Source organism: Anopheles maculipalpis, chromosome 3RL (genome assembly GCF_943734695.1).
Source record: "Anopheles maculipalpis chromosome 3RL, idAnoMacuDA_375_x, whole genome shotgun sequence".
NCBI lineage: Eukaryota > Metazoa > Arthropoda > Insecta > Diptera > Culicidae > Anopheles > Anopheles maculipalpis.
The window spans coordinates 52,821,286-52,848,977 of NC_064872.1; the positions used below are offsets into that span (position 1 = coordinate 52,821,286).

Here is a 27,692-nt window from a genome sequence, read left to right on the forward strand (position 1 = left end):
CCCCCCTCCCCCCTTCCGGATTTATAGGGTGAAAATGGCGGCAAGAATACTGCGCCACCGTTCTCGGTTATGATCTTGACCTGCTGGAATGACGGAAATTACCCGAAAACCCGTGAAGGTGCCGCCCAGCCCACGGTCGGCAGTTTTCCAGCGCTTCGGGCCGAACGGGGTTGTAGCTTTTAAAGTTCCATTAAAAAGTTACGAGGGTAAATATCATTAGCCGGCGCTGATGACCGAAACCGCGGGGCCAGAAAGGCACACAGTGTGGGCAAAAAGTAAAAATGGAAAGGAGGAAAAAAAGCTCTGCAACACCGACATAAACCAAGACATCCCACCACGCTTCGTTGGATGCTGGCAAAGCGTACGTAGGACGTTTGCAGTGTGGTGTGTGAATGACGCGGTTTTAAATTTGGTTAAGCATCCGAACCGACGGCCTTGGGCGTTTGCGCCCAGGAAGTCCGGAAATACGCCTGGACCCACTTCGGATTGGTTTGAGCGTTCGCAGAATGGGACGAAGAACAATGTTCATCATCATCATCAGCATGACGACGCACGATGAATGCAGGTGAATGTGGCTTTAATGGATTAACATGGCGACATGAAAACAAGGGGGTTGGGTGGGTGGTGTTCCAGAATGGTGGCAACGAACGAAGAACGAAGCTATGAAACCAAATAGATCACCGTTTATGTGAAGGAGGTTTTTCGATCTACCTATTTTCTATAACTGCGTTAATAATAGCTCGCTATGGAAAATATGAAATTGTTATTAAAAAAAAAATAAAATAAAAATATGTTAGTTTGCATTCTCTTACCAAATACTAAACTCCAAGCTGTAATCTACATTGTACAACAAAGCTGTTTATCTTTAATATTATCGATGAAATTGAACGGATTCATGTTTAATTAACGACTAATAGGTCAAACCGGCCATTGATTTACATACTAGACTTAATTATACCAAGTAGATAGATAGATGAAGTTCTCTCTGTGGAGGAACGGTCCAGACGGGATTCGAACACTGTTCCTGCGTCACACTTAAGTTTCCCTGGAAATCCTCGATTTTGCTCGAGAAAACCTTTTTGGACAAGGAACAACATAACCATGTACATCGGTACAATCAACTACAAGGTGTTTTGGTTAATGAGGTTCAGTGAACAATGTGCTTTTATTGTCTATGAAGTCACAACTCTTAGATCGCATCAATTTTCTTTACGTGACAGACCCAATAAGCTGATTTTGAACAGTCCGCAATATAATCGATGAACCGCTGGATCGGTGCAATTTCCTGTTAGCCCATAAGTATTACGTTGATTAAGATTTTTTTTTAACATTTACAAAACAGTTTTTATTACAACAAAAGCGCTAAGGATTTTACAGTTCATGTAGTCTAGTAACATTATTAGTTAAATATTATTTGTTTTAAATGATACTTATCAACAAAATTCCAATTCGTAACTTCATTATTTTAATTATCATAATAGAGTTGATGAATGCAGACATGACATTTATATTCTCCAGCTCTGGCTTAATCAGCTGTGCAAATGTCGATAGAACCATTTGTTTTTCCACAATTATTTAACAAAATAATTTCCAAATATTTCCTCCCGCTTTACAGTCTTTGAACTTATGTTGCATATTTTCAGTCGTTCCGCATTTCTGGCAGTTCGCAATTGCACTCATACCAAATTTATGCTTTAGCTCCTGGCTGAATATTTTTTCGTTTACTATAAGGTAATAGTGACTTCTTTGTTTCGAGTTCATTGAGTTACTATTAATATTCTTCCATGTCTTTTTCCATTTCAAATATGTGTTATGTGTTTGTACATTATGTGAATTCAGCATCATTTTGTGTATTGCTTTTGCACATGACTGTTCAACCGTCTTTTAGTCTAGATAAGCCAGTTCAATTATTAGAGTTCTTAAGCATGGGAAAAATGTTGGAATGTTTGAAGCATTGGACGGATTGTCATATTTTAGATGGCTATTTGTATGTGGCATAAATTGTTTTTCTTTGAAAAGCACGATTAATAAACAATGAGTTTAGTTTTAGTGCAGGAACTAGAAGGTTTAGCCCTGCTTTTGATTTAGGTAAGTCGAGTTGATTCATTTTTACGCGAGGTCCTCCCGGATTACATATAAATGGCCCTAGCAGTAGTAGTTATACGTCCTAATAAGTATTTGCTGATGGTCAATATTGACCCTACATACCATAATTTCGACGTGAGATATGTGTTTGCTAAAATAACTTTTTGCTGTAAGTTCCCTTTTTTGTGTTGCCTTATTCATTGCGCAAATTTATGGGTTGTTGCTTCTCAGTTTAATTTTAAGGAATCTTAGGCAATTAGTGAATATTATACCAAGGATTTTGATTTTATACGTATTTTCATGTCATTCAATAACAATTTTGATGATGTTTAATCTTGCTCCGGATATGACACTACAGTCATGGGATATTAAGATAGTAAATATTTCCGATGAAAATAGCATAAATAAAATTCTGTAGATTCGGCTGCTCCTTCACTCACTCACTTCAATCAATTCTCATTATTTTCAAATTTGCGTCGGATGGTGTGTTTGCAGATTTCCAAGAACGAGCCACATTATTGCAAAAAAATAAAACCACCCTGTCCACCATCCATCCTAGTTTCGTTTGTTTTGTCCCGGTCGGACAGACGGTCCGAACTCTGTAACTGTATGGTTGTTTTATCACTTGAGTTGCTAAACCCCTGGCCGGCCGAAACCTTCAACTCGGTGCTAGTAAAACGATCAACATTTACTGCTTTCTGATGCATTATCCGATTAAGGCACTTTGGGACGTGCACACGAATGTGTGTGTGTGTAGTAAGCGCACATGTGGTCAGCATCGGGTCGTAAGAGCTGTGTGGCAGTGTTTCAGTTTTAATTATCACTCTCAAAACTCGAAGATGTGGTCGCTGCTAAGCGACTTCAGTAGCTTAGAATCAGTGTCCGGAATGGTCTGCTGGGTCTGTGGTCCGTTGCCAGACCGGATGACCTCATGTTTGTGGTCAAGACGAGGAAGCCCTCACTAGCGCCGGGTCGCACTAGCGCTAACGCTCAGCACGGTGAACGATAGTACCAAATCGCGGTCGGTTGGAATGGAAGTGGAGGCGGGCATCACTTGCTACTGCTAGGCACTCCGGTTAGGTATAGGTCGGCAAAGTTGAGTTAGTGGAGTTAGGTCCTCGGGCCGCTCACGGGCACGCTCGGTGTGGGTGTTTGACAGTGCGAAAGGGCTTTCTAAAGCCAACACTGACGTAAGTTATTAATTTATGTGTGCAAGTTGTATCGTTTAATGCGACACCGGAGCCTCGCCGAATGCAACAACGGCCACAGTTATGGGGCACTTACTATCGGTCCCCCATTTCCTCCAGACGGTGCTTACGCATTTGGCTTCCGGCGTTTTCCACGGGACCAGTGTGTGCCGGTGTGGTGTGCGCTTCGGTATGTAAATGGTGCGGCTGGAAAAGTTTGTCATCTGGTGAATGAGTAAGCTGCCGGTAAACTGACAGCGGCGCAAATCTAACGACCTTCCTCACGCCGTTTTGGAAGCTCCGGTAGCTGGGCGAGGCGATAAGATTAAAATATCACTTTTCATGACAAATTGATGGCACAAGTTTCGAAAACTGCAGCGCCGGGGAAGGTGAACGGCGTGGCAAACCATACGAAGGAATTAGTATTACTCGGGTTAGAAGGTAACATGGTTAGAGGATGAATTTATGGCCAATGCCAAAAACCAGGACTGTTCTTCGGAAGAGTGCTTTGTTTTTGCATAAATATGACAACATCGGATAAGTGAAGGTGGATTAGAGTCGTTCAGGGTCGATTAGTTGACCATATGGGTTCGTTAAGCTGCCGACTGTCGGTGCTATTGTCCATTCACTTTACTTGAAGCAATAATCTGTTCTGTACCATAAGCATGTTATCTTCGTCAGCAAAATAATGCCGAAAGGTATATCTGGTTCCTTTTTATTTAGCCATTAAATCATCACCGTCTTCCCATGCGCTAACGCTAATTGAGCAAAACGTTTCCCTTCCCTTGCGACAGCAATTCTTTCGTCGCATGAAATTAAACAGAAGCAAAAGTAAACGCCTATTTGCGACTGTTGGTTTGCTCGCTTCCATGTACAACAGCATGTCAAATGTTACAGCCATTCAATAACTGCTATTTTAATTATTCAAACGCTCATAACAGCACGGTCCGTTTGTTCAATGGTTGGCCCCGTCGGTTGATTCCGTGGTTAGTCAAGTGGGTAGCCCGCCAGCCCGAATTGGGACACGGCAGGGATGAAATCAATACACCTGCGACTGCAGCTTACACTCGTCGCAAATTTCACAGTCAAACGGGTCCGAAAAGCGCCAACAGTCTCCTCCCCAGAGGGATGAGGTTGCCCATGTGTTGTGCGATGGTGAATTGATTGAAATTTATTGTGGTTTTGGAACAAAAGGAATGTGTGAAGTATTTATTATTGATAGGTCGGCAAAGGCACACAGCATCGACCAGAGGCATACAATGAATGGATGAATGAACGAGTGAATGGAACGGGAGCAACAACAAAAAAAAAAAAAGGATTCTGAAAAAGGAACCGCAACACAGATCAATACCTTTAACAACAATGAAATACTGCATTAACACTGCAACGGTTGGTGCTGGGTGTAAGTAATCAGCACCCAAAATGGACTCTAATGTATTGTTAAAGGCAGTTTTTTTTTTAGGTTACAGTTTTATCGTATCAAATGAAGCAAAAAGAGGAGAATTTCGTATTAGTTAATATTGGAAAAAAAGTCGAATTTAACACAACTTTGTACAAGAACAATAAAAACCTTTCTAATGTATTGAAAGGTGGAAATTAATTTGCTGGAAACAAAACACAAAAATCGTGTTCGATGCCCTTCTACCTCACTGAACTCTCACTGCAAAAACAATCTTCAGAAAACATGAAAACTTTTTAATTTAGCAAACGTGCACGATTTTGTCCCCGGCCGGCATGATCTAGTGTGACAAAGTACTTTCAGATTTGGTTGATGGTGGGTAGCGTACAGCAGGAAGAAAAAAGTCTTTCTTCTATCGTCAGAGTTCATGCTACGCGGCTACGGCAAGCTTCTCAAACGCGAGCATTCTTTGAATTATGCTACCAAAGCAGCTAAGACCTCTGGTGGCAAAGGTTAAGCTCAGCTAAAGATGAGCATCCCGCTTGGAAAGAAAAAAAGAAAGCAGACGGAATGATGGGAAATCGATGGGGAAAACTTTTCCATTTCGTCGCCCATTTCGTCGGGATTCGCTTTATCGATAAAAGATAAAATCATCATCAAAACGCCACCCTCATCGCATCGCAAGGTACGCACCGCACTTACCATTACCGAATCTGTGGATTCATCCTTTTTTAAAGTTGGTCTTCTCCTCCGGAGAGGAAAGGCTAACGTCTCATTCTGCCCTTCTGCGGTCTTTGGATTCGGCTGAGAAAGGTCTCTTCCGGATAGGACTATCCGGTGCGTTCGACGAATGGAGAAGCGTTTGCGGCACGCTCAGAATGGCAAAATTTGCCTCTGTCCAAATATTTACTTTCAATTCCCGGCACAACAGCGACAACAGTGGCAACCTTGTCTTCGAGCGGTGCGTGTGGGAATCAATTTGCAGGTAGTCAAAGTAGTCATCAAACGCCACCGGTTGTGGTGGGGCGATGGGCGGCTGGCATCGGGACGGGTAGATGCTGTTGAAGTTTGAGTGGTTGTGATTTATAAGTTTAGATTAGTTTACTCGGTGATAGACTGGCGGCAGGATCGAAACCGTATAAATACTTTGTTGGTCGTTTTTGTTGCTACATTTTGAGGAGAAATTGATACATGCTTTGGGACGTGTTGCAACATCAAATGGAGTTTGAAGGGAAAGTAGAAAATTCACTTATTTGAACAACGGTGGAGAGTAGTAGGGAGTTTAAAACACAATCTTAGTCACACATATTTTGTTAATTTGTCATGTTCATGTTATAATATTAGTGTTTATTCGTCTACCCTCCAAATAGGATATAAGTTGAATGAGTTATAAAGCTAGATGTAAGATTAGATTTTAAGGAAATACGGCTTGGCCGTTTTAACGAAAAAAAAAAAAATAAAAGTGTGTTGAATTTTGAATGTTTTTGGATGACTATTTCTAGATTCTTCGAGTTCTTTTTCTTCTTGGCTTAACGACCGGTTTACCAGACTTGCTAATATCACGTATTTGGATAGTCAGCTCTCACTATGGGTGGACGGTCCGGATGGGATTTGAACCCCGGTTCTGCCGTTTGCAGACCTACACCGATGTTGCATGCACCAACGTTTAGGCTCGTCGACTTATTTTTACGAGTTATTGTAGATTTGACAGCGTTCGGATTATTTGGGGATGATCCGGATGGGATTCGATTCCCCCTTCCTGCTATGAAATATTATAAAATTAAATACAATCATTACTTTCGGTCTTTTAGCGGATATAAAAAGAGGCATTGTTAAACTAATATTCAAATGCATTTGCATTTTTTAAGTATTTATTTACAATTGATTATGACGGTCCTGTGCCGTGGTGGTGTCGGCAAGTCTAGTAAGCCATCTGATGGTCGGCACGACCTTAGAAGATCGTTTAGCTAAGACGGCGTGCAACAGATAACTTAACTTTTCATAATGTGTGAACATTTCTACAAATTTAAAGTGAAGTGAATTGCATTGTAGATGCAATGAATGAAAATCCGTAAATCAAAGAAATTTTAATCATATTACTCCCGCATCATACTAATCATAGAACAGTTCTTTTTTTTTATTTCGTAATGACGGCCAGGCCGTATTCCTTAAAATGTAATCTTATATCGAGCTTAACAATTCATCCAACTTATATCCTATTTTGAGGGCAGACATTTCCTTCTCCCTCAATTCAAGTGCACCTTATCCCGGGTGAGCTCGGTTGTGGATGTTGTTGCTGCCAGGTATGGTTCTAAAGTTGTCCTCTCTATGTCTGCTAAGGGGTTGACGCCTCTTTGGAGCATCGTGCCGTGGAGACTAACTACTGCCTCCCGAGAAAACTCCTTTTCTTGTGGATACTCCTTGGTGTTCATCACACCATATAATTGCCAGCATTTGGAGGCTATGGCTGGCGGCCTCACCATCGGCAGAACGCACGAGTCCGAAAGCCACTACAACTTTGTGAAGCTACAGTAGCATCTAACTCACGCATTCCGCCAACAGTAAAGCCGCCAGTCACAACTACACGTCTTCCAAGCCTAATTCATTTGGTTCAGTGATCTTTTGTTGTCGCTGGTGACCCTGACGCCAGTAAAACGCAAGAAGCAAGGACATAACAACTCAAAATCCGCTAATAGGACGATAGTGCGTGCAATCTACGGGAAGGGGAAGGGATTTAAGGACGATTCCCATCTCTTTTGCGAAGTCAAACAGAATCGGCGCATATTTGTAGTCCTTCTGTCCCTGGATATCACGCATAGGCACCGCCGGGGATCTTCCTGATGCCCGAACGGCTGCTAAGAGTCCGGGTCTAGCCGCATCGAACTTCACGCATGACCAGAGGATGTGGTCAATGTCGTGGTATTCGTTGCTACAGCTACAAACCTTGCGAAGAAACTCGTGAGGGGGAATCGACCTCTCAAAAATGCTGCCATCGGAGGCGCCTCGTTTGACCAAGGAGTCTGCGTTTTCATTGCCGGGGATCCCGCAATGAGCAGGCAGCCATATAAGCGATATCCATTCCTGTCGTTGCTCTATTGAACAGAGAGCTTAGAATATTCAGTATATTTTCTGTATAAAGTACTCAGAGCTCTTTAATGCCTCGACGGATTACAGTGCTTCGATATCGCTGAGGCTATCAGTAAATATGAAATACTGGTCCGGAGGATTCGTACTTATCATGAGCAGTGCGCGAAAAATAGCAGCCAGCTCAGCTACATATATAGAGCATGGCTGTCTAAGCTTGTGGAAAGCTTCGCGACATGTGTTAAATACACCGCTGGGATGCTGCCTCCAGCGAAGATCATTTGGAATGTTCTTCGTGTCCTCTCGCATGGAGGTGTCGACTACTAAAAGGGAATTGTAGGACTCTGGTAAAGAAGGGCGGTTTATTGCTTTAGTGGTACTAGGGTTTGCCTGGAGAGATACAAAATCATGATATAGCGTCATGATTTTGTACTTACAGCCTGTCTCTAGTAGCGATTTGAAGTTTTCAATCACTAGTTTAATGCCGATAACAGTTCTTATTATCTATGAAAATTATTCAAGTTGTATTCCTGCTGTGGTCATCATGGTGATGAAATAATCTTTTTTTTTTAATATCCTTTTTTCCAATTTGTAGTATTCACAGTCAATTTCTATTTTAAGATAACATTCCTTATCCAAACATATGATTGAATGGTATAGGACACAAACCTTACGAAATAATGGCAGTGAATTAATAGTGATATCGAAACTTATCCCACATTCAAAGAAGCTGTGGTGACCATATTACTTCGTAACAGAACGCAGACCGTTACAAATTGTTGACGATGTTGAGAAACAAAAAGGAAAACGAAAATCTCGAAACGAAAACCCCATAACAAGGATTGCACTCTCTTTGGTACTATATACGGTCTCGAAAAATGCAAAACAAACAGTCGCAAAAACCCAGCTAGCCCAGCTTAAAAAGAAAATCACAATTTGGTCCATTGGAAATTGTCCCTTCGCGAGTTGCGCTCGCTTTTGCTCGGCTGCGAGAAGAATGGATTCAACCTCCGGCATTGTCTTGCTTGACAGAATGCATGAATCCAGCATGAAAGCTTTGCAGTCATGAAATTGAGCATTGTAGACTTTGTTGTCCAATTCTCGTCGTCGTTTACCATCCCTCAACTCGTTCCATCCCTGTAGTCGAGGCCTTCGCTTTGTGATTGTTATTCTGGTTCAGGTGAGCGCAGCGGTAAAACATCATTATTTATACATTGGTCGAGTATCGATTTTACACAAGTATCTTCAGGCCAACTCGTGGTTGTTACGTTTGAGAGCAGTGGAGCATCGGGTTAGAAGTGGACTGGGTGTAGGAATGCAGAGTTCAGGAAGCGGCCAAGAAGTTCGCTCTTTGGAATGTGGCAGGAGCAGAGCGGCTAGTGATGGGGAGTGAGTGGAAGTGAATGGATATTAAAGCGTTTTATTTGAGATTCTGCATCAACTTTACAGGAGCTGTACGGTTCGGGCATCCCGGTGGGGTTTTCGTCCGATGGATCGATTCTGTGTGATTGAATTTTGATAGGGGTCAAGTGGGATAGCCTTATCGCAAAGTTTGATCTTGGGATTAGCAAAGTGTCCAGCCAAATGATACAAATCGACGCTGGTGCTGTTAGGATATTGAAAAACTTTGACCCAGTAGTAGTGGACAATGTTGTGCGTCCTGTTTCATCTCATCTAAGTGAAACAATTGCAAACACGATGATCGACAGGATATAGTGGCAGTTACCAACCCTGCGCTGTAATAGAATTGAGCCGGTGATCCACTATTACAAACGCCAACTTTTGATTTAATTCCTTCCGTTATCACAGGGCAGATTATGCAGCTTACGAACCCCGTTCATCATGCCCGTACTACAGACAGATCGGAGCGAACGCTCAGTCGGTTGGGTAAGGCTTTCGTCCGGATATGCATAAATAATGCAGCCATCGTGCAGCTTCGACGGCACACAAATAACATTACATGTTTCCCCGATAAGAGCGGGAAGTGTTTCGAGATGATCCAAGTTTTATCGCTCCCGCCGTATAAACCCATACGGTGTGCATACTTTAACGTTTTTAAGAGCCCTGACAGGAGTAAACTATCAGGACACGTACTCCCCGACCGTCGATACATAAACCTTAATGTTGGCTGCCAGAACTTTCTTCGTTCTAGCCGTTCGGGGAAGTCGTTCCAGGGACGTGACGTCGTCGACGGGGTGGTGTTTAGAGGCGGAGTGTTGTCGATGTTGTGTTTCGCAGCATTTATTGTACAACTAGTGAGCGATACGAGCGCCTGAAAGTTGCACACTTGCAGCAGCAGTACCAGCAGTAGACTGTTCATCCTGTCGTAAGTGCATCGATGCAATAAAGAAGAGATAACACGTGGAGTGCATCATGCTGCTGCTGCTGCTGCTGCTGCTACGGCTGCGTGCTGTGTGGAAATGTTCGAAGCTACTCGTCCGGACACGTTTCGGCGAAGGATGCTTTCGAATTCGAACCGCAGTCATCGACGTCTGCACGGGTCAGCGTATATAGTAAATGTGTGTTGGTGTATGTGCTGGCACTAGTGTGCGTCTGTATGTTTGTGTCCGTAGACTGAAGTGCAATTATTTGCGACATGAAGTGACTGTCGCTAGTCCGCATGTTGGTCATGTCATGGTAGCTAACGTGTTGGAATTAAGGAAATGTTCAAACTCGACATTTATCAGCTAGGGCATGGAACAAATGAAATAAAAATCCTCGCACCTCCTCCACTTCTCCCGTGCTCTCTCCTGCTACCCCATCTTGTAAGCACCAACATGTTTTGAGATTGGGATCGGTGCTGAAATAGCAAAAGACTCACACAAAAAAGCTCCTCTTCTTTGATCGTTATCGTAGGAGAAGGCACCCTTGGTGCTACATGGTTGCGATTAGTATCGGTGGAGTGTGGCGTTCTTAGACAATCGAGGGAGCAGGGTTTCATCTTCATCATCATCAGCACCATCATCACCGCCATCGTTAGAGTTATGGACGTCACAATATTTTGTGTAAAATTATGTGATAAATTCATCACCTTTTTTCGCCTCTGTTTCATCGCCCCGAGGAAGGCGTCGCTAGAGATTAATCGTAACGGTAGGCATCATCACCGGGTTGATCCATATCGGATGAGATAAATTTTAGCAATGCGTCGCACGTCCAACGAGGTCCGGGAGCATCCGTTATCCACTCGTGGGGCTCCCTGTTTCGCGCCACCTCGGGGAAGGCGTGCTACAGACATCCTTGCGGGAAAGGCACCATAAATTAGGCTTAGCTGTGTTCGCTCGTCAGCGGGACCACTTTTCTTGGATTATCACTCACAATGACAAATACGGCACTAGCGCAGAGCTCTAGCATAGCAAATTAATGCTCATTTTATCTTTTCGCTGGCGCGAACTAACTGCGATGGGTTTTGTCTTCCACGCGATGGTACACCGCGATGAATGCTGGGTTAACTACGGTAGTCTAGCATCAGTATCAACAATCGCGACGGATGATGCTGTACAAATGAGCAACATTTAAGAGCTTCGGGTGTGAACAAGTTCTGCCTACATTAAGTCAATTGTTACGTACTATTTTAGCACACAGTAAGCGGTGAAAAGAATACAGTTTGTGGATATTTGGATGCATAAAAAAAAATACAAATACTTACGAACTACACTTAAATTATTAACATTGGAAATTTTATTTCATCATTTAATGAGCGAAGAATAGACTAGAAAATAACTCGAATCCCAAATCGTAGCAAAGAGCTTTGATTAAGGCTAGGCTTAGAACAAACTGCAACGTAACAGGTTGGCTGATAAGTCCCCGATCTAAGAAAGAAAAACACATTTTTTTGTCAAAATTCGTTTTTATTATTCAACACAGTTCCCTTCAAGAGCGACACAACGATTATAACGACCTTTCAATTTTTTGATACCATTTTGGTAGCACTCCTTCGTTTTTGCCTCAAAATAGGCCTCAGTTTCGGCGACCACCTCTTCATTGCAGCCAATTTTTTTCCCTGCGAGCATCCTTTTGAGGTCTGAGAACAAGAAAAAGTCGCTGGGGGCCAGATCTGGAGAATACGGTGGGTGGGGAAGCAATTCGAAGCCCAATTCATGAATTTTTGCCATCGTTCTCAATGACTTGTGGCACGGTGCGTTGTCTTGGTGGAACAACACTTTTTTTCTTCTTCGTTCTTTTTTCGTTCGTCAAGCAACCAAAAGTTGCTTGACAAAAGACGCTCTGTCTCACAAACTAATTGACATACAGACGTCAAATTTTGACACGAATCATTTGAAGGTTGGTGCTATATAAAAATAATATGCATTTAATACTAGCGGCGCATTCTATGTGTCAGACCGGGGACTTATCAGCCAACCTGTTAACACATTGAGTCTGATAAAAAGATCAGCACATCATTATCACATGTTTGCTAAAATTAGCTTCTGTCAAATCCAGCACAATAACACGAAACACATGAAATGTTTTGTAACGCATCGCGACCCTAATTAGTTATTGAACTGATGATAACAGTGTTAGTTTGATGTGTGAGCTGACACACGTGAAAATGGTGTTCATTTTGTCACCTGTCGGCTATGATTATGCCCATATTTAATCTCTAAATTTTCACTCCTCCCCGCACGGGGTCACGTTTCAGCCGCAGGGCCAGGGCCAGTAATGCGAACATTAATCTCATAATGCTTAAAAATGCCATTATGAAAACATGAAACCCTATACGTAAGTAGTTGATGTAATAAAGCTAGTTAATAGGTATGACAACCGATTAAGTTCTGGATTGAAACAACATTGTACCGGTATGTGAATAGATTTTGGACATGACGCCTCATTGTGGTGATATTATTTGAGCATACAAGATCACGACAAAAAAAAAAAAAAAAATAAAGCAAGACGTCACTGTGAGACAGCCAGCAAATGCATCATGGTTAGAATAACAGAGAAACATTTTCAATAATAAATTTCACTGAAAAAAAAAACCTCCACTCCGTTTGCCCTTTGGAAAATGTGCGTTTCGAATTCAATTCGTTTGTCATGTATGATGTATTTCTCATCATCTTAAATGTATGTAAATTCTCGCACACATGTTTTTTTTTGCCTTCTCTCGTGCAGCCTACGTAGTCTATTTGATTCCTCGCACAATTGTACCTGTCAGGTTGGGGGCGAATTCTTCACCGCGAAGGTGGTACCATTCCTATTGGAGAAGTTCCTGCCTGATTGCTTCGAAACCAACCAGCGAAAAAGGAACGTTCGGTTTCCTTCGCTTGCCATAAGTGCAGCGTAATGCCGCATAATCCATTCTCGCCCGACTGTGCCCTGCCCGAGCGATCATACTCAAGGTGACGTATCGTGACATTCAAACTGACACAAACCATCAATCATGGAGGCCCACGTAAACATATGCTCCCGACCCTACTGCTCTTTCATGCACAGCACGCCGGTACCGTCTCGGATGCTGGGAAGCAACGGTTTCGGGTGGAGAAAAAAAATGTGAACCCGGAATATTCGTTACGCCGCCGGTGCGCCTGTGTGCAAGTGGAGAGAGACTTTTTCAACAGGATAAAAGAAGTGTTTCTTCCATTTTATAGCTCCAGCTTGTCGAGGTTCGGTTCCGTTACACCGTTGCTGATGGGCGTGCGAGCTTTGTAAAGCGGAGGGCGATGAGAGTGATCGTGCACGCAGTCGAGGCACGATAGCGATACATGGCGTAAATGTGCTCTAGATGACAAAGCATAAATCATAAAATGATGTACGCCTCCGACATCAACGGCGACAAAATAATCATGATCACGAGGTTTATCACCGGTGTAGTAGCAATAACGTCAATGCCACCGCTCTAGTAGGGGGAGGAGGGGTTGCTCACTACCGTTTGATACTGGAAGAAACGGTTTTGACGTTTGTTTGAAGCGTTGGTGAAAATTCGCTGACTCCTCCTCGTGGTGGTGGTTTGCGTGCCGGTTAGTACGTACTGATATTATAGCTTTTTGAAACGTGCCCTGTGTAATGTAATCACCTTTCTGGGGGTTTTCTGGTAAGCAAAACTTCGGAACAAGATGCTTTTTTTTCAAGAGGTGAGGAAAATGAACAAATATTATGTTCATAAATAGCCACTTTAAGGCATGATGGTTTGATGAATCTTGTGAACGGTAAAAAATTAACGAGTCGAGTGACTGATGAATAGTGTAATGATTTTTTTAGTAGTACTATATAATATATAAACTGGACTTCATTACACGTTACACTATTAGTCAAACAAAACCGTACAATTGATCAATGTTTTTGAAAAAAAAATTCTATTCCAAATTTTTCCCAATCTGAACAATTTGATGATTTTAAGTCATAGTAAATACAACGATTCATAACATTGTTTCTTTTCGTCTTATTTTGTATTGTGTAAAAACTAATTATCCTTGTTATTATCGTCAGTGTTGTCATCCTTGTCATCAATGTGTGTAATAAGGGTTGTTACTAATTTGAAGATTTTCAAAGATTTGACTACAACTGCTTTCTTGACATATTTCCAACTACGCCAGCCATGCTCGATATATGTAGCGGAGCTCGCCGCAATCTTTTACGCCTTGTTGACTATAAGTGCTTGTCCTCCAGACGAATATTTTATATTCTCCGACAGTTTAAGAGCTGTCGAAGCATTAAAATCTGTTATTAAGAGCCCGGACTACTTCGGAAAAGAAATATTAAAGGTCTTAAGCTCAATGTTTGAGAAATCATTCCGGATATCTCTTGTTGGGCTGCCTGCACATTTCGGTATTGACGCAAAGAAAAGGCAGACTTATTGGCCAAAAAGGGTGCTTCGGAAGGTTCCTTTTTCGACAGGCTTATCCTACCTCACGAGTACATGCGTGCCCCACAGTCTCTCTGCATGGCTCGGTGGCAGAGTTTGTGGGACACCGATGAGCTCGGGAGGTTTCTATATTCGATCACTCCCCAAGTGTACTGCCTTGGTTCCACAGCATCTTAGGTGATCGTGCGTTCATTCGAATGTTGGCTAGGCTTAGGTCTAATCATTTTGCTTTGGGCGCGCATCTCCAGCGTATAGGACAGGCGGACTCCGCTGTCATCAGGACTACGAAGCATGGAAACGCACCTCGGGATAAGGTGACCTCACACGAGAAGACCCTCGCTATAAACACGACAGGATGACGGAACATACGCAACGGAATAACCGAGCAAACGCGGGATATGGTGCCCTTTCACGGCTCGGACAAGGAAATGTCTCCCAGCAAAGATGAAAGGAGTATCTAACTTTTAAGTTGATTGTAAGAAATACGGCCTGGCCGTCCGTTTTTGAATAAAAAAAACTGCTTTCTTGATAGCTTTCCATTTGGTGATGACCCACTGACACACTTCTGGAATGGCGGGTTCTCTGAAGGAGAAAGGTTCAAATCTGACTTTTATATCAAGTTGTCTGCATATATCGAAAAGTATTTTATGTCTGCTTAAGTAAGGGGATTACCAATTACTCATTACCCCTTATTAACCTTAATTTCGTTATGGTCATTTTTGAACGATATAATACTTATTTTACACACTGAAATACGATAGATGAGACGATAGAGGGAGGCACTTTCAGCAAACTTAATTTATGTTTTATTCTTTTGACAATTTTCTTCAATTTACCTATTTAAACTATGTTACTTTAAAGTCAGCCAGCTTCGATTTTATATTCGTTTTCTGTATAACTTTTGTGAGAGAATGCTCATGCTCAACCAATGACTAGGAAATTTCTGAAAGAACGCAAACTAACAATCAAAAGTTTTAAAATGGCTGACACTTTTTCCTCGTCCTGGCATGGATATATCAAATGACGAAACGGTATGATCATTAATTGATTGCAGGGTGGTGTTACTATTTTGTTCATGTCTGTAGATATTAAAATTTGGTAATATGATTGTAAAAATATTTTAAGTATTAATTTATTTAATTTATTTTGACGGCTCTACGTATTGTCAAATTTTATTTTAAGTATTAAATTAGGGTAAAAACAATGTTGCTTTTAAAAAGCTTGATGTCTTAAGCAGACAATACGTTTTTTTTTGTAACATTTTTGAACATTCATACATTTTTGAATAAGAGGATTCCTATCCTACAAACAAACGTAGGATAGAAATCCTCTTATTTATGCTAATGTGACTTAAAATAAAGGTCACAGGAGGGAAGGGAAGTTGAGGTTGTGGTTTGGAACAATGGCTTCCATAGCCTGCATCAGTGTGCTCCAAGCACTAGACAACCTAGAGCACAGGGCAATCTTGTGCTGCAGAATCTCTGGCTGGCAGCAGAATGAGCAAGCTGGTGGAGCCCGATTCATCCTGTCGAACAGCAGTACGTGTGGCACCTTGTTGAGCACCAGCAAATACAGTATCGAGCGTCGTTCAGATGAAAGTATGTAGGTGGTGAAGTTTTTTTTTTTTTTCAAATCCATCGCACAATCCGTGGAAGGTGACTCCATAGCCACTTTGAAGTCTGGAAGCCTGTCGACCATCATTTGCCGCAAACTTTTAGTTGAGACTGTAGGTACCGGATGGTATGCGAGTTGCTGGATTGCCGCCCGAAGGCACGGATATGTTGCGGCAATGGAGCTTATCCATTGCTGGGAGATTCCCAGCACAAACGATGTGCTGAGCCCCGATTTTTAGCCATTCCTGTTCAGCAACGTACTATTTCATCAGCAGCGTTGTTGTAGCAATGGCGTGAATGTGAAGATTGAGTCCTGAGACCTTGAATGCGTGGAAGTTATTAGAAAGTCCTGCTATTATAAATCTAGCCGAAGTAAATTTCCATCAGATCATTGAATTGATCATAATCAGAATTTACGTGTAACTCTTTGCATTGATGAATTTAATGAAGCCGCAAACCACACAGTCTCTTCCATTAATGCTTTTTAAATACCTACTCAACGACGATCCTGATCCTGACGAACTACAGCATGATGCAGCTGGCACGTTTCATCATGTTAAATACTCAGTAACGAGATTAACAGCATAGTGGAAGAATATGATCACTTTTCATTTCCCTTGCTGCAATGTTTTCGATTTCGATGCGGGCACATTTCCCCGAGCTCGAGCCAAATGGAAAATGACAGCTCATTACCTAGTCAAGTTTGCACCGTATCACGTGCGCTCTTCGATGAGTCTGCCATCGTTCATTTTATGATCCGCGCACAATTCAGCACACGAAAATGCCTTATAATAATGCACAGACACAGGCAGAACGCCCCTTTGGCTTGGCCGCGGTAAGGTTTTGTGTGCAAAATCTCATCCTTTATCGCCTGTACCGTATCACATCAAACCGGTGCTCGCTTACTTGGAAAGGTCTTGATGACGGGTGTGAACGACGCCCGCTCGCTTCTTGACAGTCTGTCAACTCAACCCTTACGATGACTTGACTCAATTTCGTCTCACCGGTACGCCACCAACAAGGCACACATGGGTAAGGGTAAGAAGGAGGTAAGTGAAATCCTATCACTTTCCTCGAGAGCAACTTCCTCCGATTTTAGTGTTCTTGGTTCCGTAAAATCCGTTGTACCGTATCGTGTTTCTGCGTGTGCGGTGCGCCAGCGAAAGGCAATTGCGAGACTCGTGTTTCGCGTGTGCGTATGTCCTTGTTGGGTTATACCGGTCTCGGAGTGGCGGAGTTTTGTGTCGTTTAAGAGATTGGGTTTTGTAATTGAATCGTTTCGCGGAGTGCCAGAATACACTGTACAAGGGGGGGGGGGGGGGGGGGGGGGGTCGTAAGCAGCAGAAAAGAAACCAGATTCCACGCAGCTTAAATACGCCATATCCAGTGCTTGGATGAATTTCAGCCTTGTTAATTAGAACGATACGCCTCAGTATCAAGTTGCGAGAATGTTTTCATATTATCCTACACGCAAGTCATAGAAGGGTGAAGCGTAGAACGCTTATGTGTTTGAAACCAATCCCGTGCCGTGAATGTGCCGTTTAAGAAATGTTGCCAGCATTACCGGCACTTGAGATTGGCGTTATACAGCTTGGAAACATACTGCATGATAGCTCATTTTAAAGCAAATATTAACTGAAAGTGAAAACTCTTCAAATCGAGTACATCAATCAGGGGAATGAGTATTGGAAAATGTGTTTTTCCATACACACTTGAGTTTAAAACTCATCGCAACTATCGAAATTTCCTTCTGGTTGGGTGCCTCGTAAAGATATTTATTTATTCAAGAATTATATCATAGTTGCTTTAAAAAAATTCTCCAGATGACCCTCAATATATGAATGCATTAACAAACTTTATACTGCAAACGAATGCGAGTATAAATTAAAAAAAACTTGCAAACGAGCGCGACAAAAAGGAAAAAGTTAGAAAAGCTCAAGAGATCGTTTTGACACGTGTTCCAATATTTCGCTGCTACTTAAGTTCTTTGTTCGTAGACAAAGTTAGCATCCAATTTTATAAACATCCTGTTGCCAATCGAGCTTGATGTGTCCTCTTACGTAAAACTTGTTGTTTCACTTCCTATTCACTATCACTAGCTGAAATCAACCGGACCTATCAAATCAAACTTGTCCAAAAATATCAAAATCCAGCCCAGCGGCAATGGCCATTTCGAAGGCTCATCCTGAATAGCCACATCACTTTGGGCAACGGCTCGGCACGGTGAGGCCGAGCGGCAGGGTTCGCTGAAGGAAACGGAAAGTTTTGCGTCTTTTGTCGAAACAAACCCATTGCAAAAGTTAGCCACCGGAAGGCAGTTGCTTTCTCGCCCTTCCGTCCGCCAGCACACAACACCTCAGCGTATGCAGTCGTGGGCAATGAGGAAAAGAGTTTCGGCCACCGGGGGGTTTATTCGGTTGGTATTTCCATCGAGCCTTGGTAGCGTAGCACTTGCCACCCTAATGATGGCGCCGTAGATGATACCGATGATGTCCCGAGACGGTGGTCGGGTACGGGACGTAGCGATGCTCCTGATGATTATGATGATGAAGAACAATCTAATTAAGCCTGCCTCATTTTACGCTTCTGGGCGGCTCAGGGGACCGGTCAGGGGGTACAGTTCCTTTTGCTTTTCCCTTCCATAGCGAGGGACGACTGTGGTGGCAGAGGACGCAAAAATTGGGTTACTTTAGCGTGAGTTTTATGTTAAGTGCTTCTTTTGAAGTGGAAGACTCGAAGCCAGCCAACGCCAGCAGCAGGGGTTCTAGTGAGGTGTGAACAGTTTTTCTCACACCGGGAGCCGATCGTTCGTGTCGGTGGTGGGAAAGTTCTTAAATGAAGTGCAAAATGAAGAGTATTAATTTTAACTTACACCCAAACGCCCAACGTATTGTTGGGCGAAAAAGGGGGGTTTGTTTTGTTTGTTGTTGTGGGAAAACACATCATCATCATCAACGCTTTTTGTTCTGGGTACTGTACAATGCTGGAAGAATTTAGAAACAGACATAATCACAAGAAAACTGCATTCTTCTTTAACATCTTATTTCAAGAGGAATGTGCAGTAAATAAAAATAATGTAATTAACACAATATTTGTTCCAAAGAACGCCACACGCAAGCAAAACGCTTTGTATTGACCAACATTTTATTTTCATCGATAACGAGCCCAATAAAACTGTTCCGACAATTGCTAACGAACCACCGACGAACCACAATGCGTGCCCAGTACGTGTCGGCTAACTGACATGACCCACATACCGGCAATGATGCTTTTTCGGACACGTCCGAAGATTATGGGCATTTTCTTTCGCACACAATGTCGTGCAATACGTGTGTTTCGTTAAAATCTTTTCCCATGATGACCCTTTATTTGCCAACGACAATGGTGAAAGCGGAGAATAAAACAAATCGATGTTTCAATTTTCATGAAAATTCAAACAATGGGTTGTATCCGATATGAAATGGGTATGCTACAAAAAATAAAGCAGGGAATTCCATGTGCTTGCTTTTTCGTGGAAACTATACGAAACAGAACGTAAAGAAGAAGCTTTATAATTCTTTGTCGGAAATTTGTGCTGTCAGTGCCACTACTTGTTCATCACGAATGATACAATTTTTGGTTGATTTAATTAATTAAAATAAATTTCTTCGTCTACATGAACATCGCATTGTTTACGTTATTGTAGTGTCGTAAGTATAGGTAGTATGTAAGTGTCTAGTGTAAGCGTTAGATGTAAGTACATGTACGTATAAGTAAGAAGGAGAATAAATCAGACAGTCTTAAAACAGCACTTGATGGAGCAACATCTAACTCCATAACAGTGGGCGACGAGGATAAAGCGAACGTAAAAGTCAAATGATTAGTCATGTCGTTAATCGGTGAAATCGAACCATTTGTCATGGGTCAAAGCATCAAGGAGTACTTGGAAAGAATAGATATTTTTACCAAGTGAACGAAGTCGGAACCATCGAAGAAAACAATAATGTTGTTAACCTTGGGTGGAGCGTCGCTGTACAGTCTTATATCAAAGCTGGTGTTACCTGAACAGCCAAAGACGGTAAACTACGAGAAGCTGTGCGTTAAGCTACAAGACCAGCTGGAACAGAAAGTCAACGTAGCGGCAGAACGTTTCCACTTCAGAAACTGTCTACAAAAGGATCAGTCCGTGGCGGAGTACATAGTAGAACTAAAAGCGCTCGCACAATAGTGTAAGTTCACGTGTTGTTTAGCGGAAAGCTTGCGAGATCAACTAGTAGCTGGTGTTCGAGACGAAGTATTGAGAAAACGTCTTCTACGAGAATCGGACTTAACATTCGTGAGTGCAGAAAATATAGCCAGACCGTGGGAAGCTGCTGATGAACAAAACGAAACATGTGCATCGAAAGAGAAACAGAGGGAAATGACGCTGGTTAAGTGTGCTCCAAAACAAAGCGTCGGTCCGAAAGTGCACTACTACCGTGGAAGCAGTACATCTTTACATCAACAGAGCAGAGCGCATAACCAAGAAATCAAGTGTTACAGATGTGGAAGATCACATAATCCACAGACATGTCCTGCGCGTTTGTGGCAGTGTTCCAACTGCAAGAAATATGGTCATGTGTCGTCGTGTTGCCGAAGTAAGAATGTGCAGCAGTTTGATGTCGGAACAATAAAAAATCAATGGTATAGACATTGCGTTTGAGATAGACTGCGGTGCGTGCAATACAGTCATACCAGAGAATGTGTACCGGAAAAAATTAGCTAATATCGAATTAGAACAAACACATTTGCGTTTTATTACTGCATCAGGTCAAAGTTTAACACCGTTAGGTGAAATGCGTATAAATGTAAGCACAAAAAGTGAAACGATCAGTTTAGAAATCACAGTAATTCCAACTGGAAACAAAGGGAATCCTCTACTAGGGATTGATGCATTAGACATATTATTTCCAAATTGGAGAAAAAGTTTCAATTTAAATCAAATTGATACAGATAAATGGATTTATGAGATGAAAAAGATGTTTCCGAATCTAACAAATAATAATCATAAAGAAGCGATAGAAGGATTCGAAGCTAATTATGTATTCAGTCCCGGTTGCTCTAATAGAAAAAGTAGAAGCAAACCTAGATAAATTAGTGGATGATGGTATATTAGTACCAACACATATACATTAATAGCGAAATTAAACCCTAGGAAAGGACATGAAAGACAAACATCGAGTAAGGAAGAGTCAAGAGGACTAAATCCAATGGTGTAATATCAAGATCATTGTAAAGAAGAAGAAGAAGTCTATTACAAAAACCACTTTAAGGAACACGTGAGATGGATTCCAGCGATAATAAAGCAGATAAGTAGTCTAAGATATTTAATAAGTCTAAATGGAGTAGTACGAATGGTACATGCAAATCAAATAAGGAAAAAGGATAATAAAATGTATAAAAATGTTGTTGTAATACCAAGAAATGAAAATGCGTCATATAAAAGGAAAAGGAGTGAGTTTAGTCCTCCACTAAACTCCAGTTCTCCAATGTTAATTTTGATGGTGCTCATCAATTAATTGGTAGTTTTAAAATTTTATTTACATTCTGCATTTTTTCAAATCGTGCTACCGGTCGGGGTCGATCCGGTGGTAAAGGAGCCAGCGTTTCCGGCCTTTGTACGTCAAAGCTAATGATTGAGCTGAAAGTAAATGGATCAAAAACACTGAAGTGACAGCCCTGGTCCTCATGTGACTGTAGTGTCCAATAAGGAAAAAGGATATCACGAAGTCCACACTGAACTATTCGTGAAATCTGACATTTTGTACTTTTTGTGGAATAAAGTAGCTAAAAATATTGTCTAAAGTTGAATAATAATTACTGCTTTGCTTGAACAAACATATGCTTCGTTAATTACCTTTCCATTGATAATCATTGGTCAATCTTTTGCAATTCGGCATATCCATAAGACTCTTTCGGTGGCGCATACATGCATGAGGAAGTCAATTGAATAGTTTTAAGTATGCTAATTGAAACATTGTAGGTCCATTGAACCGCAAGAAACTTTATTCAACAAGATCTTTTCGCCTACCTTCGCCTCTTGGTTGTTAACCCGACAATTAAATTAAAGGTTTGACTGACGAACAGTGCCCTTTTATCTGTAAGATATAGTGACAGATGATGCTACGCCTTGAGACTTGACTTCGGGGACTCGTGTTACACCTCCTTGGGGGTCATTTCCTTAGACGAAGTATTGTATTCGCCGACGACTATGCGACTAGGATCCATTGATCAACCTTCACGGTTGAGGACGAAATCTATTGGCAGGTTAACTTTCATAGGTTACGAGGAGCTTCGTTAGATGAGGCCAAAACGAATATGCTTTTACGCCTAGAGGATTTCTTGAAAAATGAACGATCCAGCCTAATACATTGAATACGTCGTCTCTTTGCCCCTATAACGACGGAGTTTCTTGGGCGATGAGGTGGCATCCACTCGCTCCGATCCGCTACAGTATCTTGTAGTTCTATTTTCCGGATCTAGGTCATTTTTAAATTGTAGAGTATAATGGTGGTGGAAATTATGTAGGCTTAAAGACAAAGATGGTATTGAACATCCTCAACTTATTTCATGTATTTTACGTGATGAATTTATGCTTAATTTGAATTGTAACCCGTAGCAAAAGAATCTTGTATTTATTTTATTTAAAGACAAAAGTGACTTAGAATGCTTTTCATGTGATGCTGTTTAGTAGCAGTCTTATATTGAGGACGTAAAATTTCATTTAAAAAATATTTTTAAACGAACCGGCAAGGTTCTTAAAAACATTCTAGGTGAAACTTTGATGAAAATGATAAAGATGAAGGAAAAATTAAGTTTCTTCTTTGGGGTTCAAGGTGGGTTCAAGCTTTTCATTTGCTTACTATTTTCAAATGCCACCGTTACGGACAAACATTTCTTTAAGATCAAATTTCTGCAATAGTCAACGCAATGTACGAAACATAAAATGTTCTCCCTACAGTTCGTAAAGTATTTTCTTCCTGCTCCAACAAGGTTTTTCGAAACACGCTCAAAGTGACGCTTAGTTTGACGGTGGTCTTCACGCTTCATCTTACGTTCTGTGTTTACTTGGAGTCGCTTTGGCAAGTAAAGCAACAATTCGATCGAATCGGACAATCGGAAAAGAAAACTCTTCCGGTTTCGTATTCCATACTTTTGCTTTAAACTTCTTTACAGATCCACCTTACTCGTTTGCCGTCGTACCAGCGGAGGTGGTTTTCAAATTGAATCTAAAGCTTTTTAGACGCGTAGCAGAAAGTATTGTGTTTGAGTTTTTATTTTACGGAGCCAGCGAAGGAAGATGCCCTGATTTGATCACCGCAAACTTATTCGATTGCTAAGCACTTAGCTAAGGTACTTGCTCAAGAGCGCTAGTCGAGTGTGTTTTGCAATTGTTTCGAGAAATGGTTGAAACGTTTAAAACGTACGCTTTTGTTACAAGTCTTTTAGAGAGTTTGAAAGAAATATTAATTTAGAAGCTTGAAATCACGGCTCACAAATGGTATTGTGGCTTTATTTTTAGTGTCAGTGTATTATTTTAACAATTTATTGTCACGTTTAAAAGTAAAAGCAAAAGGAGTAGGATCAGGAAGTACTTTAAGTTTATTACAGCAAAAATTTTCTTCAATGTCAATTTTTTTATAAAAAAGGTTATTTAAAAGCCTTTTGTTTTTAAAACAAGTAGAGAATAAGTCAAAAAATGCGTTATCAAAAAAAAAGAAAATATGTAACAAATATAAAAAATATAACAAAGAGAAAATACATATCTAGATTATCACAAAGGTTAAACTATTTTTATTTTTGTAGGGTTTTTTTAAATAAACATTACATTTTCCAATAATTTTTTTTCTCGGTTGTTCCTGAATTTTTATATGTAAAAAATTCAAATGCGCCTAAACATTTGTAAATATTCGCGTAGAATAGTATAAAAAATTTTACGCTATTTTAAAACTTTCAGCTATCTTTTCTGCTTAATACAACAAGAGCTCGTATAGTTCTTTGAAGGACTGGCTAAGAAATGCATCACAAGATCCTGCCAATGTTTTTCTTTCCTCAATAGAACGGATAAAGCTTTTAACGTCTTTTAAGTTAATACAATTGTATTCACATTACCAACGACTGACTATCTAGCTACGTGGAATTTATGAGTCTGGAAAGATATTGAATGCTTTGCAAACCGAAGAACATTGTTAAGCAAGAAGAACGAATAAAAAGAATGATTCATAGGGTTTAGCCGGACCATAACTGGACTATGGACCTCGTTCTCAATTGTTTTTAAGATTAAGAGGATTCTTTTTATGCGTAGTTCAACAGAAATACTTTATTCTTATTATTGCTAATGCGCCATCGTTTTAATGTCTTCGCTTTTTTCTACCTACAGGTATCCCATTTAATTATTAGATATGTGAAAAAAGTGCATAAAAATCATAAAAAATCCTATCCAGAGTTGACTTTCGTACAGCTTTTTTGTACCTGTTGTATGAAAGAAAATCCTTACGATCTGTTGTTTTTGGTTTTTGGAATGCAGTTCTAGCGGGTCTGTTCTAAACATTTCATTACTTCATTTTGTTCCCCTGCTGTGAGTTCCACCATGAACCGAATTCATGCAAAAATGAACACGCATTCATCCATTCAAAGGCTAAAAGATGCTGAATGCATTCGTGTCATCGAAAAGGCGTCTGCGCAACGGATGCTGTACTCGTCAAGTCTCCTTCATTTCTCCACCCAAGGATTGGGCCCGAACGCGGCGTTGTACCGTAGGTATGCCGGTTGCCGGTTGTTTGAATTCTCCCCCGACCCGGTATATTACCGACGGTGTACCGAACGCTAGTGCACCAACGAATCCTGCCGAGGGTGCAGATTGTGTTCCAAACTGTTGGTCTTTCGTTAGCCGAGCTGCATCCAGTCCCATGTTCGGCAACCCGAACGGAAGCGATTGAGTGTTATCTGTCTGCGTTGAGGCCGAGCAGTCACACGGATGTTGGTAAATAGCTTTTCTTGGTCAAATTCCTTCAGTCGTCTCGAAACTTTCACCGCCGCTGGGAATGCTTTCGAAGAGCACGCACAGACACCGTGGCTGATGCGTTCTTCGTGATCGTGTTTCGGCCATGCACTTTGTGGTATTGTACTGTAGTGAAGTTAGCTCGTATGGTTCACAGGTTCACACTATTTGGTGACATTTCAGGCGTGGTTAGTGTAACACGTCACAGTTCGCCACACATTTCTGCCCTGGTCGCGTAATGTGGATTTGTGCAGTGCAAATGCATCCAAAAATGGAAAGAAGTTTGTGCCGTGCGAATTGTCTCTGCTTTTGGAAGGGTGATATGTGTGTATGTGTTGGTGTAGAGTAAAAAAGTAGATCGTGAGTATCAGCAAGTTCTGGCCCGTTTCTTGCTTTTGTGCGTAAGGGTTTTGGATACCACCACCATCATCATCATCATCATCATCATCATCATCATTTGCATCCTACTTTTGCTTTTGCTACAGCTGCATACCATCCTTCCATGCAGCGTTCGAATTCGAATTCCGGATCCTCTGCCATGGTTTCGACGATGAAACACAGCAAGCAAAAAGTGCATCCTCATCGCGCGCGCCATCCTGCCTCATCGTGCTTGGTGCATCGTTCCGCGCATAAATAGCAATGACGGTAGTTTACGCTGATGATGCTGTGATTTGTTGCTGCCGTTGCCTTTTAGTCTTTTGTCGGTGCTTGTTACCCCTTCGCATCCGTTTGGTCCATGCTTTGGCGATTTTTTGTTCATTGCTGCTATTATTTATTTGTTCTTTCTGTTTCTTTTGTGTGATTCTTTTTTGATTTAAAATGTTTTCCACTTTTGGAACGATTTTTTTTTTTTGTAACAAATAAAACTACCCACTGTTATACATTGCGTAGACGCTAGCTAGCGTGCTGGAATGTGGAGGGAAAATGTTTTGAAACAGAACGAGAGTGAAATTTACCGAGCGAGCCAAAAAGGCTCTACTTGTGTGTAGTGTAAAGAAGATAAATGAAAATGCACAACAACGAAACAAAAACGCACATAAGTGTTTGTGCAACACAGCACCGGCAATGTCAATGCGTCGTCGGGAAACGGCTCGTGCACAGCAGCAGAGTGCGACGGAAGGAAACAGCGAACCGCCAATCATAATTGTTTCCGGACCCCAAAACTGACTGGGAAAGGGTGGAGGATGGTCTGCACAAAAAGTTTTCCTTTCAGTTTTGCTAGAGCTATAGTCTCCGATTGTGACTGTGCGCATACATGGTGGAAAATTAATTACAATCCAACGATACTGTAGAATGAGCGTTTGCGTTTGATTTTAAGTAAAACAAATGCAAAAGCAAAGAGAAATGCATCCTTTTGCCAACATGCGTCGAGGCAATGCGAGCACAGTTTAATCGAACAAAATGTTGTTTGTTTGGCTGTAGTGCGCCAAGTGATGCTTTGGTGTAGCGAATCGGTTGAATAAAACATGAAACAAAAATGCTACAACCGAATTTAAATGCGTAAAGATGTGAAGCAGTCAAACTAGACACAAGCCACCAAAGCTGATATTGAAACAGTGCATGCAACTCCGGTATATTTATTTTATATTGTTTGTTCACCACAGTGAAGTGCATTGTTAAGTGCAGGCAACAGTGAATGAGAAAAGTATTTAAAATCGTGAGAAACCTTGGTAAAATTTTATCCTGCGTAGGATGCGAGTGAATGTTTGCTGAGTTTCCATCGGAGTGAAGAGGAATAGATCCACTGCTGATGGGAGTAAAGAAGTGTTTGAAAATATTTGGAATTGGAATATAGAGTGAATTAAAGATTTGATTGCATTGACCAAGTAAGGAATGATCCAGGTAAGTTGAAACGGTAGAAAAAGTCAACAGACAAAGGTCCATAACCGATTGTATTGACGACAAAAGAAACAACAATAGTAATAGTTGAAGAACAAAGTAGAATGAAAAAATTCTCATATTTTAGTACAAATCAGCGGAATTCAATTCCAATCATTGGTTTAAACTGTTCTTAAGCTTAGAATATATAAAAATAAATAAAATATAAGGAATTCGTTCATAAAAATATTGGTTTTAGTGCCAAAAAAGGCTTAAGAGAGTTCTTATAACATTATGGATAAAATCATTAAAAGTTTATTTAAAAATGACTTAATGGCTAAATGATTTAAAAATTAAACTAAACTAAATACACAGACGCTAAACCGGACGACAATCGATAGGCTTCAGTCAAACTAGACATTGCAGAAACAACATACAGAAAGGAAAAACTACTACGCGGATGGAATGAACGAATCAAAGAATTGTAGGAGAAGGCGTTGGAAAGACTGATGAGAAAGATGAAATTCAAATAGGTGAAAAGCATTGTTAAACGCCTGAAAACATAGAAGTAGAGGATCACTGGAACCATACATCGTCCGTCTCGAAGGGATAAACAAAAAATTCCGCTGCCGCAGCACATGAGATGGAGCGTACATATGAATTCTAGATAAGAGAGCAGGCGAGTCAA

At 41.2% G+C, this 27,692-nt stretch overlaps 3 protein-coding genes and 1 pseudogene across 3 annotated transcripts in view; 2 read left to right on the forward strand and 2 right to left on the reverse strand.

Annotated features, from left to right (window-relative positions):
• The window catches only part of LOC126561389 (tectonin beta-propeller repeat-containing protein), a 445,867-nt gene that overhangs the window by 144,082 nt on the left and 274,093 nt on the right, over window positions 1–27,692 (reverse strand). The window lies entirely within an intron of this gene.
• LOC126563311 (LITAF domain-containing protein-like) overlaps window positions 1–27,692 on the reverse strand; it is a 317,379-nt gene that overhangs the window by 108,391 nt on the left and 181,296 nt on the right. The gene's annotated exons all lie outside the window — the stretch shown is intronic.
• LOC126562199 (protein arginine methyltransferase NDUFAF7 homolog, mitochondrial) overlaps window positions 1–27,692 on the forward strand; it is a 259,818-nt gene that overhangs the window by 68,000 nt on the left and 164,126 nt on the right. The window lies entirely within an intron of this gene.
• On the forward strand, window positions 20,066–20,848 carry LOC126560771 (uncharacterized; annotated as a pseudogene).